General features: G+C 42.8%; 1 protein-coding gene across 6 annotated transcripts in view; it reads left to right on the forward strand.

Annotated features, from left to right (window-relative positions):
• Positions 1 to 18282, forward strand: part of CELF2 (CUGBP Elav-like family member 2) — a 308512-nt gene that overhangs the window by 102570 nt on the left and 187660 nt on the right. The window lies entirely within an intron of this gene.

The following is an 18282-nucleotide window of genomic DNA, read 5'->3' on the forward strand; positions in this document are numbered from 1 at the left end:
CCCCCTCCAGCCTCTGGGGCCTCTTGATTCACCCTCCACCCCCACGCCCCACCCCCACCCAGTCCTTCTGACCCCTCCATCTGCTCTGGTGGTATGGCCCTTGATTTCCTAGATTACTACCTGGGAAAGGGCCATAGCAAGAGCTGCGGTAGCACTAGAGATAGCACTCGGGCTCTTACAGATACTTCACCGGTGCTCCTGTCTGAAGCCTGCCGTCCTTGAAGTGCAAAATGACTGCAGGTGTGGATCAAACAGTGCATGGCTTGGCCCGCTAGTGCCTCTCAAGTCAATGGCTTTTAGCGTGTCCGTTTGTAGAGGCGCCGGGGCTTGCAGGTAGACGTGCAGCCTGTAAATAGCTCACTGTCTACAGTTTCCGTGACGTAGACCCCAGGGCGGGTTCCTGTCAGGTACAGGAGTCACCGACTTCGACCGCATGTGGCCCTGGAAGTTGATAAGTCTACACAATTGGACCTTTCAACCAAATGCTATTTTGCAAATTCAGAAATAATGAAATTCCCACCAATTTCCAGGCATAGCAAACCAATTTCTCCCTTGATGGGTCCAATTACATGGTTGGTATAAAGTTTTCAGACCCATCTTCGTGTTTTCTGAGGCTAGCCGCCCTCTGCGGGCTTTGAATATACAGCACGTGGAAGGCATCTGAGTATTTGTAGGTCTGGACTATTGGCATGGAATGAAGTAGGCAAATTTCTCTCACGCCAAACCGTGAAGCAGCACTTTCTCTTTTGCAGTACCCCTTTCTCTCCTTCCTCTCTGCTGTTCTCCCTCTCTCTCCTCCTCCTCCTCACAAATATTGAGACCCTACTAAGTGCCAGACTCCATGTTATGCTGGCGAAACAGTAATCAACAAACACAAAGCCAGGTCGTGCTCTCGTGGAGCTCATGGTCACATCGAGGAGGCAGGTGTTAGCCCAACAGTCACAAAACTAGGCACACGTTACAAACTCTGATTAGGGGAATGGAGAAACCGTGCCTGCTGCTGAAAGGCTAGAGTCTTTGCTGCCTTGGACCTGAAGAAGACAATGGTTTTGGCTCTTGGTCTGCGTCTGAATGCAGAGCACCCCCACCGGGGCTTTTCTGCAGACGGTCTTTTGGGAGGTCTTGTTCTAGGTACACAGTCTTGTTCTAGAGCCTAGTGTGCTGAGACAAGTGGTCTGAAGACAGGAGAGAGTGGAGATTTTTACGTCTTTCATGGAACTCATTAGGGCTTTTACAGAGGAAATTGGTTCCTCAAGGAAGGGCTCTTACAGGTTTGTGTCATACAGATATTATCTATATTTGCTGCGTAACCATATAGCCTAGAATGATGGCAGTATGTGATCCTCTGTTAAAGGGTCTGGTGGGCTTCACATCCAGCTGGGATACCCCTGGTGGTTTGGGCATCTCTGGGAACTATCTTCGGTGTCTATCCTGCCTCCCTTCGTATTTTTTAAGCAGCCACTGAATGGAACATTGATTTTTAAAATGCATCATCACACTGTTCAGCATTGAGAGCAGTGTTTTTTTGAAAATGGATCTCTGCAACAAGACCCGGGCTCTATACCTGGATTCTTTCTGAATATGACATCCTGACAGCCCAATACTGTGCAGAACATTCTTGCTCTGTAGCCTTACTCAACTATTTTTTTTTTTGCATTAGAGATGGTAACCATTAGAATAATATAAACCACTTACTGATCAGTTTAGTAACCAAGGACATCTGCTTTACACAATACAGAGCCAAATTAAGACGACGTTTATGACGTTCAGAAATTGCCTGTTAGACAAAGTCAAAAAACCCGATGATACAATCATTTGACTCTCTGTGCCCGTCTCCAACCAGCTGTACCCTTCAAACCGTAACTGCAGAAAGTCACCGATTTCTGCTCATTCGAAACATCTTCAGAAGGTAATCCCTTCATAGATAATATTCCAGAACCTTCCTAACTTGATCCTGGAAGGAGTGGAGGCCCCTTTCTCCCTTCTCTTACATTTGCTCACTTAAAACCAGGAGGAACGGGCCTCTTCAAAACAAGAAGTCGTGAAAAAAAGTGGTCTCCTGCAGATCTATTCAAGCTTTATGGACACATGTCAAGAACTGATGGTGGCCAAGCTCAGTGCCTAACAAAACAGGATTTTTGTCCTCCGGAAACATACAGTCTTGGACACAAATACAGGAAGCTGTTGCAGAGCCTGAAATTGCTGTCGTGAAATAAATAGCTGGCGTATGGTTGCTGGGAGCAGCTGATCCCAGCGTAGGCTGGGGGTGAGACAGAGGGAAGCTTCCCGGAGGAGGAGGGAAGGCATCTGTCTGTCCTAAGGATTTGTCTTACAGTTGCAACGTCTGGCACCAAAATGTACAACTTTGAGTGTCAGTCTTGCTCAAGTGGCCAAGTAAAAGAAGAAAAATAAGGGCAGATAAACTTGGCCTTTGGAGTTCCCCACATTCTCCAGGTCCCTCTGCTCAGTTGCCAATTTGTAGAATGAAAACCACAGAAGTAAAGGGAGGAGGTGTCTTCCACAACCAGGAAGACCAGTGGTCTCCAACGCACCCTTGTCTTTGTGACATTCTGAAAGGCCACCCTCAGATACGTGACAAGGCAGTTTCTGAAGCCACACACTACTGTGCACGTTGTCAAAGCTTGTGTGCCGTGCTTTCTATCTGCAGGAATTTTCTTTTCCTTCCTTCCTTCCTTCCTTCCTTCCTTCCTTCCTTCCTTCCTTCCTTCCGTTTGTTTATTTTTTGAGAGAGCATGGGGGGAGACAGAGAACCTGAAGCAGGCTCCGGGCACCAAACAGCACAGAGCCTGACCCCACGAACCATGGTGGGTGAATCATGGTTGTGAGAATCATGGGTGTGAGAACACTCAGCCATGACTCTAGAAACTGCCTGGGGGTGTCTGAGACAGAGGGGCCCGGGGAGAAGCGAGAAGCATTTGGTGATGGCACTCTGTAATGTTAGCAAGGCTTCTGCTGCTGGGGAAAGAATTGGGGCAGTTGCTCAATATTGAGAAAACTTGGTCTTCCTGGAGAAGGACTGGCAGGAAGGACAGTGGCCAGCCTTCTGCAGTTAGGAGGATGCTGACAGGTCACAGTCTGGATGTACTTCTGCCAGATCTGAACCTCTGGTGGAGAGCCTCTAACAAAGCCGTGAGAATGGAAACAATTGTAAAGCTAATATATGCGGGAACTAATATAGGCAGGAACATAAGGCTGTGTGTCCTCTCTCTTCGCTCTCTCTTGGTTGCCCCTTCTTCCCCTCCCTCCTTCCCTCCCCCACCTTGTCTCTGTCTCTCAATGCTGAAAGATGAGACTTAGATCTCTATACGTACCTGTACACACCTAACGTGGCCGTGGTTATTACTCTCTTCTCGGTGACTTCCCTGTGAAATGAGATTGGCTCCAGCTGTTTTTGTTCCTGTTCGAGGGAAGGATAATATCACTTAGCTCCTTTATACCTAATAAAGATGAAAATGGGTTGGGATAAATGTTGCTCAGTTGAAAATAAATCGCAATACAAATAATGCATGTAATTCACTTGGTGTCTTCGTATCCAAAACAGAAACTGATGCAGCACTTAGTACAGCGTTGTCACTCATTCATTTATTTGTCGAACACCTATTCGTTGATGCCTGCTTTGTGCCCAGCAGTGCGAGAAGTTCAGGGTATGTAGCGGTTCTTTTTGGTTCAGTCTTTTTGGTTCCTCTCACGGAGCTTACAGTCTCTCATCGCATGTGAAATTTCCAAAGATGCTCAATGGATTCAAAAGCCCTTTGATATGTATTTCAAAAATGTATATATTCTGAAATTCCTCTAATAATTACTTTCTGTAGCTTGTGGACAACATAACATTTTCCTCTGCTTCACTTGTGCTCATTTGAAAGAAAAGCATGAGGTGGTTTCTTGTAGACCAGGAGGGAGAAGGGAACCGCTAACTGAAATTCTCTCCCCGACCGACAAGTAGATGACAAACAGGCTGAGGGCAGAATTTGCCCTCAGACTGCAGAACATTGTTTGGCAAATAGCTTCCATCTAAGTGACTCGCTTTCTAATGGGACCCACTTAGATGGACCGTTAAGGATGATGGTTTCAGGTTCAACAGGCTCGCTCTCTCTCCAAACTGACCTGATCAGCGGTGGAAATGGCCGGAACTTGCCCAGATGGGCTCCTGAGTGTCCTACCCTTGGCTCGGGAAGGACAGTCCTTTCTCTTGCCATCTGTACCATTAACCTGCTTGGATATCCATCTGCACTCGTGTGGGCCAGGAATTGGGATTATTCAGACTTGTGTTCTTTGTGATGTGGCCACAGGGAAAGGGCCTCCGGGTATGATACACTGATGCGGAGAGACAGGTGTAGGATGGGTAATTCGCTAAAAAATGAGAGTCTCACACAAGCAACCGCATCACTCAGAAAAAATAACTCACCCTTCTCGACTAAATTTTGAAAATACTCCTCCTGTGAGGGATTGAGTGCCTCCTTTTGCTCCTGTTTTTAATAAACCAATGATCTATTATCCAATAACCTGGCTTCTTCATTTTCAGTTACTCTAAAATGGCACAGTGGTCCAGAGTCGATGCTATTAAAATAGTGATGGTGGCGTTTTGTCACACTGCCTGTCACCTCTCGGTGTCTCTGTCCCACCTCCTTCCTTTGTCACTATAGCCTTAAATCCCTGCTGCCCCCATTAAAGTGTCTACTTGTCTCCTAAAACTCATTTATACTGTTTGTTTTTGATGTCTTCCTTGGCAACTTAATTTATACGTCTGCTGTTTTTCAAGCAGAGTGATGCCCTGTGCTCACTCGAATTTCCTGTTTTTAAACTCGAAGCCTTTGGGTTCGTGTGGCTTCTACCCGAGTAAACTGTTCGTCTTACTCTTCTGTCAACATCCGCTTATAATTTTCAGTATATTTCCTCAAATCTTCTTGCCATCACTCAGAATAAGATCTTTCTCTCCATTTGACCAAAAAAAAAAAAAAAAAACAGTTAACTGTTTTTCATGTGATGCTGGCAGCTAGAGCTGTCTTCCCCTCCTTTGAGTAACTAGAATGTGCTGTCCTGAAAACCACGACCAGGTGTCAAGAAATCACTGACGATGGCCAGTGTCTTAGAGGAGAGAAATACCTGTACCTGAGTTTCCAGTTCTGTGTCCTGTATTAATTTCTATCACCTTTTTATTGTAGTCTGTACGATAATGTATAATGATATTATTATATTAATTATATTATATTAATATTATATATAATATATGTATGTATGTAATATATATATTATATATTATATATAATTATATTAATATTAATATGATTATTAATGGTTATTATTCCTTTGTAATAACCGAGGAGTCTTGAACCCTTCCAGAACCCCGTATCATCCCCTGTACCTGTGAAGCGCTTGCCGACGTGTGACTGCTCATAGGTTTCAAGATCCCAACGAGGGACTAGTGTACTTACGAGAATATCAATATAGCCCCTGCAGATTAGATTCGAGTAGTAAGCAAAGTAGGAGTAAGAGAGGAGTCTGACATAGCTCCAGAAATTTGCAAGATAGCGTTATACGTACAAGTAGATACACATACCCATGTGTGTCTTTGTACTTATCCCAGAATACAGGTATCAGCTTTTCAACTGTTTTCTGGAAGAAAAAAAAAAAAACACATCGAAACACGAACGATGTGTATAAAAAAATTGCCTTTCCCCTGGTTAGCTCTGGTTGCAGCTAATATTTACACTCACAGAGTTGTGTCTCAGTCAGTGTGGAGACATGAAATGCAGTGTGTCAGTAAGAGAATAGAAAGAGTCATATCTGTGGCCAGTTTTATGATGTACATGTTGTTAGTGGTTAACATTTTGTATTTCCTACAGCCGTGTAGTAATCTGAGTGTTTGACTTTACAGTTTAGTACAGACCCTATGGACCATTCTTGCTCTGCAGTCATGTAGTATATATATATATGTAATATATTTGTATTAATGGCCCTGAGTCCTGAAGTAAGAATGTTTTTTTCATGTTTCTAACAAGATTACTGTTTTGGGGAGTACAGCGTGTTTTTTTTATTCCTCAAAGTGCCACTAGCTTATTCTTAACATCTATCTGTATGTGTATGCATTGTATGTGTGCATTTGCATATGTGTATTTGTTTATGCCTGCGTACTTTTATGTGTGCTTGTACATATATATTTATATTTGTAAATACTAAACAAGTAATTGTTGGGTGAATAAGTATTAATGAAACCTAGTCTGTTATTAGTGTACTAAATGTCAGTTCCTTTCTCTTTTGTGCTCTACCTTTTCACTACTGGTTTAGTCACAACTAGATGTTGAAACATGGAGAAAGGGGATCCGACATTAGAAATATGAGAAACCCCTAAGACTGTGGTTTAGTGCATTGACTTACTCACAAAGAGATATTCACTGAATGTCCCAAGACAGGCTCAGCTGTTGTTATGTGTTAAGTTACGGTTTTTAATGAAAAAGTTTTGTAAAGCAAAGTAACTTGCATCAAATTTCAGTTCCACTGACAACAGTTCACAATAAAACAGCCTGATAGTTTGACTATGTGACTTTTTCAAAAACTTGGCAGGACGGTAAGTGAGTTAGGGTCATAATGCCTTAATAGAGGCTAAAGTCCTGGATCGTGATGCCTCCCACTTTGGTTTTCTTTTTCAACATAACTTTGGCTTCTTGGGTCTTTCATGGTTCCATACAAATTTTAGGATTGTTTGTTGTAGCTTTGAGAAGAATGCCGGTGCAATTTTGATTGGGATTGCAGTGAATGTGTAGAAGCCTAAGGACAAGAAGACAGTTTCAAAGATCACAGTACCTTTAAGTATGTCCTAAAGGAAGCCAGTTCTCACAGGTTCGGTTTCGTGGAGGGATACGCTGTACCAAGAGGCATGAGAACCCCTGCGGGGTTCATTATGGGCCTCGTATGCTTGGTCACTTAGCAAAAAATGCCCTGCTGTCTTTGCAGGACTTGGGTTGTTAAATTTTAAGCTCTGAGATGCATCCTCCTAGGTGAGAAAGGCTCCAGTTAGCTGCTGGTAAGTTATCTGAAAGCTGACTTAGATACCAGTCTTTGTAACTGTTTGTGAAATCCAAAGATAACAAATAACCACCACGATTTTTGTGGATAACGAATCTGCCACTGTTCCTCAGACTCCAGCTACCTCCCCAGCATTGTCTACGTACTTTGCTCATATGCATCCGTCAACCAGGATGACCCATTCTCAGCTCTGTCATGCTTGCTGACTTGTAATGAACGGGGAGAACAAAATGTTCCCCACATGATATACTTTGTAGCTGGTTGTAGCTCAGTAGTAAGTTGGTCTTGGTGATTTCTTCAGGGAAAGAAAGGATTCCATGGCAAAAGAGAGAGATCATTTGAAGGGTTGCCCAGGATTTTGGTTTCGCAGCTGGTTTGACATAAAAGCCAGCAACCAGTTTTCTAACGCCAATTCACAGAAGAATTCATAACAGGTTTTGAGTAATAATTTGGACGGCTATTGAGTTTTAAATCTTGCAATAATGATAAAACTAATTTTTTTTTTATTTTTTTTAATTTTTTTTTTTTCAACGTTTATTTTTATTTTTGGGACAGAGAGAGACAGAGCATGAACGGGGGAGGGGCAGAGAGAGAGGGAGACACAGAATCGGAAACAGGCTCCAGGCTCTGAGCCATCAGCCCAGAGCCCGACGCGGGGCTCGAACTCACGGACCGCGAGATCGTGACCTGGCTGAAGTCGGACGCTTAACCGACAGCGCCACCCAGGCGCCCCAACTAATTTTTTTTTAAAGTGGAAGATGTGATTATTATACATTTCTTTTAACAGAACGTACAGTTTGTCTGTGTGTAAATGTGGGCCCAGTTGAGTTACCCTCAGATCTTCCTGCTTTATCCACGTCCCCCGGGTCAGTCCTTCCTGCTTTGTTTTTAACAATTTCGCTGCCATTCACACATCTGCCAGCGTGTAGTCTGTTACAAGGAAGAGAAAAATCATTCATGTTCTTGTAAAAGATTTGCTTTTGGCCACAGATCTCTTATCTAAAATACGTTTCTAGGCCAGTTTTAATTATTGTTACCTTCTTGTCCATTCGCACCAGTTTTTACAAGCAGGTTATACTTTTACACGGGCAAAAGCCTGGTTTACATGAGGGTAGAATTTCAAGGGGAGGGGGAAATACAGACATACTCTTATCACAGCGAAGCCGAAATGGCTCGAGAGCATAGCGAAGGAATGAAAATAAACCAACTTTGTAATTCAGCAAACGTGGGCAGTAGAGGTAATGTCGTAGAAACCCACATGATCCTGAGTACTCAAGGGACTGTGTGTTAAACAGTGACACAGCCCAATGAAATTGTCTTTGTGTTATAAATTTTCAATTGCAGAAAGTTACAGCTCATTCAAGACCTAATATCCATAATACAGTCTGACGGCAGCAAAATCACTCCAGCGGCAAAAGACTTAAATGAAAAGCAATGCTAAATGCCTGCCTAGGAGAAAAATGGACAGAGTGTTAACTAATCCCATGTCCAAAGGGTGTCCTAGAACACAGAAGAACAGGGCCACCAAGTGGACCCGGGGGCCTCTGTTAATCATGCATCCAAAACACTGGTCATTTGTACAGTGAAATTTGCCCTGTTCAGGCACCAGCTGAAGTTTTTCAGCCTCAAAACAGGCCAGATAAAGATCCTGAACAACCTAAGGATTCTGGTACTGGTGGTTATACAAGCCACAGTGTTATTACAAGGGACAGCAGAAATGTTGGCCCACATGTGACTGTCGAAGACGCCATTAATTAGTGCTGTTACGTTTGAAGGTGGAACACTATAAGTAGCTTGATGGACACAGCAAGGCTACATGTACGCTCTACCCTAGAATTCCCGTGAGCTTTCTGTCGTTCGGTAGGAGACCCAAAAGTCAAAGAAGGAAGGCAGATGGCTATATCTTATTTCTCTAAGGAGATCCTTGAGTGCGTAAGGAGCCATTAAGGAAAAGAGCAGCCGGTAAAAATAGCAGTGTTTTGGAACCCCGAGTCGACAGGTGTCAAGAACCTAGATTTCTTACCTTTGATCATCAGAATTCTTTAAACAGGTAGCATCTGGAAAGCTAGAGCCATTCAGTGTACCCCATTCAGATATGGGTCTCCTGATTCAAATACTCATTCTCCACCAATGAAATGCTGGCCCCTTTATTCACATGTTGACCTTTATCTCCATCAAAATACTGGTCCTTTGATCCAACAGCATCTGCTTTGGTACCCAGAACAGCAATAAAAGTACAAGGTTCTTCACGTTTTACAGTGTAGAGGCTTCTGCGATTATTATGCAATTTACGGTGGTCACAATAACGATGATTGTGAAGAAGTCTTGTACATACACGTGAAGGCGCAGATTATGCTAACCTCTAGGCATAAGAGCCAACCTCCTGTTTCTTCAAAACAAAAGGGGAATAATGTCCATGAGGCCACTCCCACTCGTATGTGTATCCCCGTATTTGATCCAGTAAGTATCCAAATTGGTTGGGATGCTCCTTGGAGCAGTCTCTGCTTTGTAGAGGAGATCTGAACGTGAAAAGGGCCGAGTAGCCTCTGTGCTGCACCCTCAGGCCCATGCTGGAGCATCTGTACTTCTTGCCTGACTTCCTAGCCTTCCCTGACCCAGCCTCTTCCTTGGGAAAGACACGGCTGCCTCGCTGAAGAGAAGTCGCCGTTCCTCAGGACTGAACCTGCAAAGAATTTTGAAATCTTTAGAGATGCCCCTGTCCCAGGTTAGCAAGTGCGAGGCAGAGACTGAAGAACGAAACACTTGTGCAGCAAAGCTTGTCATGGCTTCACAGTTGCCTTTTCTGACACGCGTAGGTTCTTGGGGTTTGGGTTTTTTTTGGTTTTATTGGTTACATATGTATGTCATTGGCTATTTTCTGTAGGGTGTAGAGTTATGGGCATAATGATACTTGCACGTGTCTTACTAAGGATGTCATTATACTCCTTTAAAGAGGCGAATACTACTCTCCTCCCCGTCTCCTGCCTGAATGAAGGACATGTTGCAATAGAGCCAAATATTTCAGCATCAGGAAACATTGGATTCTACTACAAGGAGAACTGCACTCTCCCACTTCCCCGTGAGCTGTTCCCCGTTGCTGTTCCAAGAGCGGTGTTTAGACCCCACGGTTCTGCTTATTCATAGTGAAAAGGTACGACGGACTTGCTCTCGGGTGCTCCGAAAACACCAGTGACGACAGAGGCAGTAGTCAGGTGTCACCTGAGAAGATGTGCCTCTTGGGAATTTGAGACAGCCATAGGAAGGCTTTCCTTAGAACCAGTTCTCAACCCGACCGAAGGCGTGGGACTTGGGTTTGTTTGGGCATCCTTGTTAGGGTCTCCCGAGGCATCATGGGCCTTTCCTTTCTGCACTCCTCTTTCTCGTACTTACCTATGGGTGAGCCGGCCCTCCACACTAGGCTTCTTCCGTGAGGGCAGCGGCTGTGTGTCTCCACATCACCACCATCCCGGCACCTTGATGAGCGTGCCTTCTGAATCACAGACCTTTGCAACGAAAGCTTTTTATGATAATTGTAGCTTCCATTGGTGGGGGGATCTGAAAAGTAGGGCAAGAGGAGAGAATCGGGAATACTTGGGTAACTTGCCTTGCCTACACCCTGGGCAAGGAAGGAAGAAACAGGACGTTGGCTCTTATGCCTAGAGGTTAGCATAATCTGCGCCTTCACGTGTATGTACAAGACTTCTTCACAACCATCGTTATTGTGACCACCGTAAATTGCATAATAATCGCAGAAGCCTCTACACTGTAAAACGTGAAGAACCTTGTACTTTTATTGCTGTTCTGGGTACCAAAGCAGATGCTGTTGGATCAAAGAACCAGTATTTTGATGGAGATAAAGGTCAACATGTGAATAAAGGGGCCAGCATTTCATTGGTGGAGAATGAGTATTTGAATCAGGAGACCCATATCTGAATGGGGTACACTGAATGGCTCTAGCTTTCCAGGGGCGCAGAGAGCCCCTCCTGGTTGGAGGAGATGGGCAGAACTGGAAAACCTAAGGGACGTGTGTCCACAGATGGGAATTGAAACCCTTTCCTTTTTAAAAAAACTGAATGTGAATGCACTCTGGCTTGAGTGGTTAAAACCCGTATCACATGAGGTTCTCATATGATCCTGAAATGCAATTTCTGCAGCTTTCCAGAGTTCGTAAAAAGCAAGCGTCCGTACTGACTGATGCTTTGAGTTGAGTGATCCAAGACTAAGACAGGGTCCCTGGTCCGGGCTCTGATGCACATTTTCTCCCAAGAAGTCACATGACCTGCACCGCCCAGTTCTGCTACAATGTACTGTGACATTTTATGCCGTCTTAGCTTAAAATACTGCCTAGTTCCACCCCCCACCCCCGGCCCCTGGCGCCATCCATATTTCCGTGCCTGTTTAAAAATCATTCCTATGCATTTTATGCATATGCGTTAATATGCATATATTAACCTGCACACCACTTTTTAGCAATTTCTCCCTTCCCCAACTTGGTTTTTTTCTTTGTTTTTTTTGTTTATTTTTGGTGCATGACATGAAATTGCAGAGGTCAGGAGCCCAGACCAAGTGCACGGCTTGTACATTGTGTCTCTTTTGGTTCCTCAAAAAAAAATTGAACTTGGCGTCTTTGAAAGACACATTTCTTCCAACTTGTCCCTGCTATAGTTCATTATTTAGTGAGCAGACTTTCTGAAAAGGAAAATGATTGTGTCAGTGCCTGTGACTTAAGCTAAAAGAGGACCCTTGCCTTTCTAAGAAATATTCTAAATGTCCACATTTTTTTCTTCTTTCTCAAGAAATAACAAAACAGGATCACAGAGCAGGGGTCCTCTCAGCTGCTCTGCGCTTACAACCTTGCTCATTGGTCTTCCCTTTATGAAATCGGCCAGCATTTCTCCCGCGCATCTTGACCACATAGCATAGGCTGCTCTGACCAAACGCCTTTCTCAGAATCCTGGTAGCAGATGGATAAGGTTGGTACTGGTTTGAGTTCTGTAAATATCAGCATCCCTGGGGACGTTGGTGCAGATTCTAGGATCTCTCCCTAGACCACCAGAATCAGACTCTCGGGGGTGAGGCCTGTGATCTTGGACTTCTAAGCTTCCAGGTGATTTTTGGCCCTTTGAGAACAGTTGCATCCGTTGAGTAAATATTTATTACAGTCTCACGTGTACCAGGCACTTCGCTAGATGCTGGGAATAGAGAAATGCCCAGAAGCAGATGTGGAGCCTGAATGTGTGGCTCTGCACTTGTTTAGAAATGTGACTCGGCTTTGGATGGTAAGGTTCAGAGAGATGCCTGAAAACCTGGAGCTGACATTTCGAACCAATCAGCCAGTTAACCAATGTTTATTCTGTTGCTCAGAGAAAGGCACTGTGCCAAACACTTGAGCTAATAGAGAGTATAACATGGTTCCTAGGCTCCAGGAACTTTACAGTCTGCTTGGGAGAACAGCGTGTATGAAAGTTAATAGTAGTCAAATAGTTAAATACCGTAACAAAGAAACCACGGTCAAGTACATGGTTAATTGTGAGTGGTACTAACTTAAGTAACCATCACAATTTGGGACGTTAGCTCTTCTCCCTTTTATCTAGATTTTTCCCCATGCTGAGTCCATCCTACTGGATAAGTTTTTTAATAAAAGTTAGCGGATAATATTGAGTAGCATGTAAAATGTTCCATATTACACTATAGGTTATTTGGAATTTTTTGGAACTGAGGCCATCTCTGCTTCAGACAGCATATCATTCCGCTGCCTTCGTGTTATCCAGCCGTAAAGTAAGGGTCAGTCACCTAATTATGTAAGGGTATATTCAGATAAAATCAGCATTTTGGTTCTCTAGATGCTCCCTAGTTTGAATGAATATGTGTGTGTGTGTTACGCACGTGTACACACATATTATACAGACATAAGAAAAATCCAAGGAGAACGAAGGCACGTTTGGAAAATACGTGATTCCAGAATACATCAGTTCAAATAAAAGTTATGATATAGGAGCTTTTTTTGATCATTTGAGGTATTAGAGATTGCTACAGGTTTGTGCTGCCAAGGATACCAGAACATCCTCTCTTGGGAATTTTAAAGAAGTCGGTAGATTAGAGTGAGTTAGAAATGTCCTACGTGATGTGCCTCGGTAGGTCTCCGGGGATTGCCTTTCTGTGACTTAAGGACTCTGAACGTAAGGTGCCTTCTTCAGGAGTTGGATGCTGATAAATCCCAAAGGTTAGAGGCCACATCAGCTCAGTACAGAGCTGTGCGTGAGTACGATGCTGTGCATTGTTTTTAGGGTCAGACAGTTCTGTGTTCACATCGTGGCTCTCTCACTTCACTCTGTGGCCGTTAGACTTCATTCTTAGGTTCGTATTTCTCAAGTATAAGACGGCCTCAAAATAATACCTGCCTAGTAGCTCTGTAGGATACATTAAGTAAGTTAATAGATGTTAAACACTTACCCAAAGGCCTGGCATAAAATAAGCTCTCAATTAATATTAGCTCTGATTATCCTTGCCACTATTTATTATTAGGTAGAAGCACCCAGTATATATTTATTTATTCACCTTTCCCCCAGAAAAGTAAGGCAAATTAAGTTCTACAAAATAACGACCTTTTTCAACAACTATTTCTGCATGTATTCCAACGAGCAGGTGAGTTTTTTGTAATAGAATTATCCATTTTCTTTGATGTGTTTGTAATCTGGGAAAATTCAAATGTGTCTCATTGTAATATATACCTGAAGGATGATAGGAATTTACAAATGCATTATTTACTAGTGGATCCACCAACCAGTACATACGCTCCATTTTGGCTGCTAACGATAATTTGAACAAAGCTAGCTCACTGCAAAGCTGTACTGAAGCAAATTCTATGGCAGTTCCCATAAAAGAAGCATGGAAATATTGACAGTAGGAATCATGGGATTTTCACTTCCCGCTAGCTGTTGCTGTTTGGAGCTGTGTACCTTTTAAATATTAGAATGTTTCTGGGGCGCCTGGGTGGCGCAGTCGGTTAAGCGTCCGACTTCAGCCAGGTCACGATCTCGCGGTCCGTGAGTTCGAGCCCCCGCATCGGGCTCTGGGCTGATGGCTCGGAGCCTGGAGCCTGCTTCCGATTCTGTGTCTCCCTCTCTGTCTGCCCCTCCCCCGTTCATGCTCTGTCTCTCTCTGTCCCAAAAATAAATAAACGTTGAAAAAAAATTTTTTAAAAATAAATAAATAAATAAATAAATATTAGAATGTTTCTAAAAAAAAAAAAAAAAAAAGAACTGAGATGCAGAATAGAATTACCTTTGCCCTGAGGCTAAGGCCTAAGGCCCCAGAGGGGACTGGGCCATGCTGGATGACACTTGTGCTCCATTCAACAGCTCTTGACCACCCAGGCCCAGCTTTCAGCTGACTCACAGGGAACTCGTGAGTGTCCCATGCTTTTCAAGGTAATACAGCTCTTACATGCTTGTCCTGCGTCGTTTCCTTTAGAAACTTCATTCACTCCACAGACACAACTTCTAAGAGCATAGAATGTGCAGGATGGTACAGAATGCCATGGTGGTTACCAAAATGAAGCTAACCCTCAAAGAATTTATAATCTAACAGAAGAGATTAGCCTGAATATGTGCTGCTGGATTTCTGTGGTAGAAAGATCTGGGCCGGTATGATGAACCGCTTTGGTTGAATGTATGTCAAGCCTTATTCTCCTTTAGGAAGCTAGGATGCTAAAATGAATGGCAGGTGTTCATTAGGAAACCATCTCTTGAGCGTGTTAAACAGAGCCACGTTCTCTCCCTCCTAAACAATGTATGATTTAAGATGGGACCTTGGTTGGAAAAGAGGGAAAGTCCATGCGTATCATGTTAACTTGAGCCTTGAGCGTATTGAAGGAATTAAGTGCAGTGGTATGTAACGAAACTGATGGGAGTTAATATGTAATTACTGTTTTTTTACAGTATGGTTGGAGTGATTATATTCTATTTATTCTATTTTCCTTTGGAAATACAGTATAATGTAATTATAATTAATAACTCTAAAGATAGGCTCAATTACTTAAGTCATGAAAATGAATTACCATCATCACGTTGAGAATTTCACAACCACCCCATCTAGAGAATATCCACAGAAACAGCAATGCTTCTGAGACTATTTCTTGTAAAGAAACCAGAATGAACAAATGCTGCGTTTGTATTGAAATCGGTACAATTTTAAACAATGGGGAGAAAGATTACTAGAATTTTGTAGCTTGCCAGTATCTGTAAATCCTTTTATTATGTTTTATGAATCTTCATACTTTAGCTGTAACTGTAAATTTTTAAATTATAAAAATTACATTTGAGGAAGGCTTATCTTTGCAAAAATATAGTTTAGAACAGCTTTAAAAGAATGAGAAAAATCCTGTTAAAATTCAGGATGATTTTTGAACCATTGATCTACTTTTTTGAGGAATGTTTTTAAATAACTAAAAAACCCGACATGAATATTAATAGCATTATGTGCTAAAAGGGGCCATATTACTGTTTCCTTATAAATATTTCAGTTACTTTTTGAGATGAAACTTGCACGCAGATTATGTAATTTTTATGAAAACGCGAAACCTACAGGGAAGAAGTTACTATCAACAATTTTTGCGCCATTTCAGTGCGATTAATACATACGTTTCTCTGTTATTATTCTGGTCCCTCCTTTGGGGTACCATGATTGTCAGAAAGCTAAGAGGAATCCTCTGGAGTCTTCTAGGTTATAAAACCTATCAAATCTTTACCTCTTTCCTTTTCTCTCCCCCCCACCCCCACATCTAGTTACTTGCCTTATCCTATAAATCCTAGTTCTACAAATACCTATTCTGTACGCCTGGCCCTTTCCATACCCAGTATCCTAAATTAGGCCTCATCCTTCAGTTATGTCTTATCAACAAATACTCCCTCAAGGCACAGACACCAGCCTCAATAAATCCTCCTTACTGCCTTCCCTGCTTGATCCTCTCCCTCCGTCACCACTGTTACACCTCTAGACTAAGCCACCTTCACTTTCCCATCTGCGTTATTTCCTAGGAGTTTAAGCCGGGGACAGTTTCTTGGGATTTCACTTCAAGTAGGGGTAAAAGTGGACTCTTCCAGTTTTTAGGGGATGGTGAACTCGACATTCTGTCTCAGACGACAGCCTTACTGCTAAATCAGCTAATCAGAAATACTGAACAGTAACTTAACTTGCCTTAAATCTGGTTGGTAGGTTTTTATGCTTCCCTGTGCATAGGTACCCAAAAGAACAGGAATTATACTTCAGACTTCATCCCTTGATGTTTAAATGGCCTGTTCCGTCTGTGTAGCATGCTTTTCTGTGAAATACTGTGGACACAGAATCATCTTCCATTCTTCCCTGGTCTACCTTTTAGCCTCAGGCAACTCTCTTCGTTGCTTGCCTGTGCTTTGACAAGGCTCCTTTCATTTTATAAGAACATATTTTTGATCGTAAAAAAAAAATGTTTTGATACGTTGAAAAAATTACAGAATACTGAATTCTGTTTATCACATAAATTTAGTGCTTGGAGATGTAATAGCTTCACATTTGTTAAATTGTAGTTTTCTGAAATAATGTCCATCACTTATTTGCATTAAAAATAGAGTAGCAGGGCACCTGGGTGGCTCAGTCGGTTAAGCGACTGACTTTGGCTCAGGTCGTGATCTTGCGGTTCATGAGTTCGAGCCCCGCAACGGGCTTTGTGCTGACAGCTTGGAGCCTGGAGCCTGCTCCAGATTCTGTGTCTCCCCCTCTCTCTGTCCCACCCCCACTCATGCTCTGTCTCTCAAAAATAAATAAATGTTAAAAACATTTTTTTAAAAAAATAGAGTTGCTAACTTAATGTAAAAAAATTCATCCATAGGGTCATTTATTCAGTATAAATTTAAGCACTCACCCTTTGCCAGGCATTGTGCTGAGCTCTGGGGATGAATAAATGAAGGCATGCCCCGCTTGTCAGGAAGCCAAAGTCCTAGATCCGGTGCTGGGGTACTAAGTATAGAGCTCCCTAACCTTTTCTGGAGTCGGGACTGGAGTGAGAGAGAAGAGTTCCCTGAAGAGTGCTTCAGGGTCAAATAGGATTTGACCAGATGAATGGAGCTGAGGCAGCCTCACACTGTAGGGCAGCGGAAGAGGAGTTCCATCTACCGCGTCCAGTCGATCTGGAGCATACTTTGAGGGGTGTGCAAAGCGGTCATGGAGAGACTATGGAATTAGCCACAAACCAGATCCTAAAAGGTTTTGATCATTCTGAAGAGTTTGAAGATAATCAAAAGGAACTGGAACAAGAGGCAGGTTTGCATTGTCAAAAGATTCCCCCTGAGAGCCAAGTGGAAGATGAGTTAGTGTGGTGTAGACCAAGCAACCCTGGAGCGTAGGGGATACAAAAGCAACAGGCCTTGGTTCCTGGGGCCTTTTGCTGTAGACTTTGTAGTGCAAAATAGCGCATCGTTGCATATTTATTCAATTCCTGATGCATTTATTTAGATCCTGATGTGCCTTGATAGATGAAGTCGAGAATCCCAAGGACTGTTAGACCTGGTTCCTGCCCTCAAGACATTGAGAGTCTAGATGGGGAAAAAGTGAAAACCCAGGGAATAGTATACGGTTTGCCCTCGAACAGTCTGCGGGTTTGCAGCACTGGCCCCCATGCAGTCAGAAAGGCATGTAAACTTTTGACTTCCCCAGAAACTTTACTAATAGCCTACTGTTGACAGGAAGCCTGGCCAATAACACAGTCAATTAACACATACTTCGTATGCTCTGTGTATTATTTTCTATATCATTATAATAAAGTAAGCTAGAGAAAAGAAAATGTTACTGGGAAAAATCATGAGGAAGAGAAAATGCATTGACAGGACTGTATTGTATTTATAGGGGGAAAAATCTGTGTGTAAGTGGACCCCTTTAGTTCCAACCTGTGTTGTTCAGAGGTCAGCTGTATAATATTGTCATAGTTGGAAAAGTTCTTTCACACACAGTATCCCCTTTGATCCTTAAAGCAACAGTGATGTATCACAGTTTTACAGCGACATTTTATTAATGAAAGACTGTACCCCAGATTTATCTGTGCTCTGTGGCCCTGTTTATAAGCAGAGTTTTAACTCCAGCCAAGGTCTTTGTTGTAGCATGGGATCTTGCCACTATACCACACGGTCCCATTTGTTAAATAATACAATGATTAGGTAACTATGATTAGGTTATAAGATGAAAATATACGAGATTACGTAAAAT

Source organism: Lynx rufus, unplaced genomic scaffold, assembly GCF_022079265.1.
Source record: "Lynx rufus isolate CCGP_SWC_20201006 ecotype Redwood Valley unplaced genomic scaffold, mLynRuf1.p SCAF_7, whole genome shotgun sequence".
Taxonomy (NCBI): Eukaryota; Metazoa; Chordata; class Mammalia; order Carnivora; family Felidae; genus Lynx; species Lynx rufus.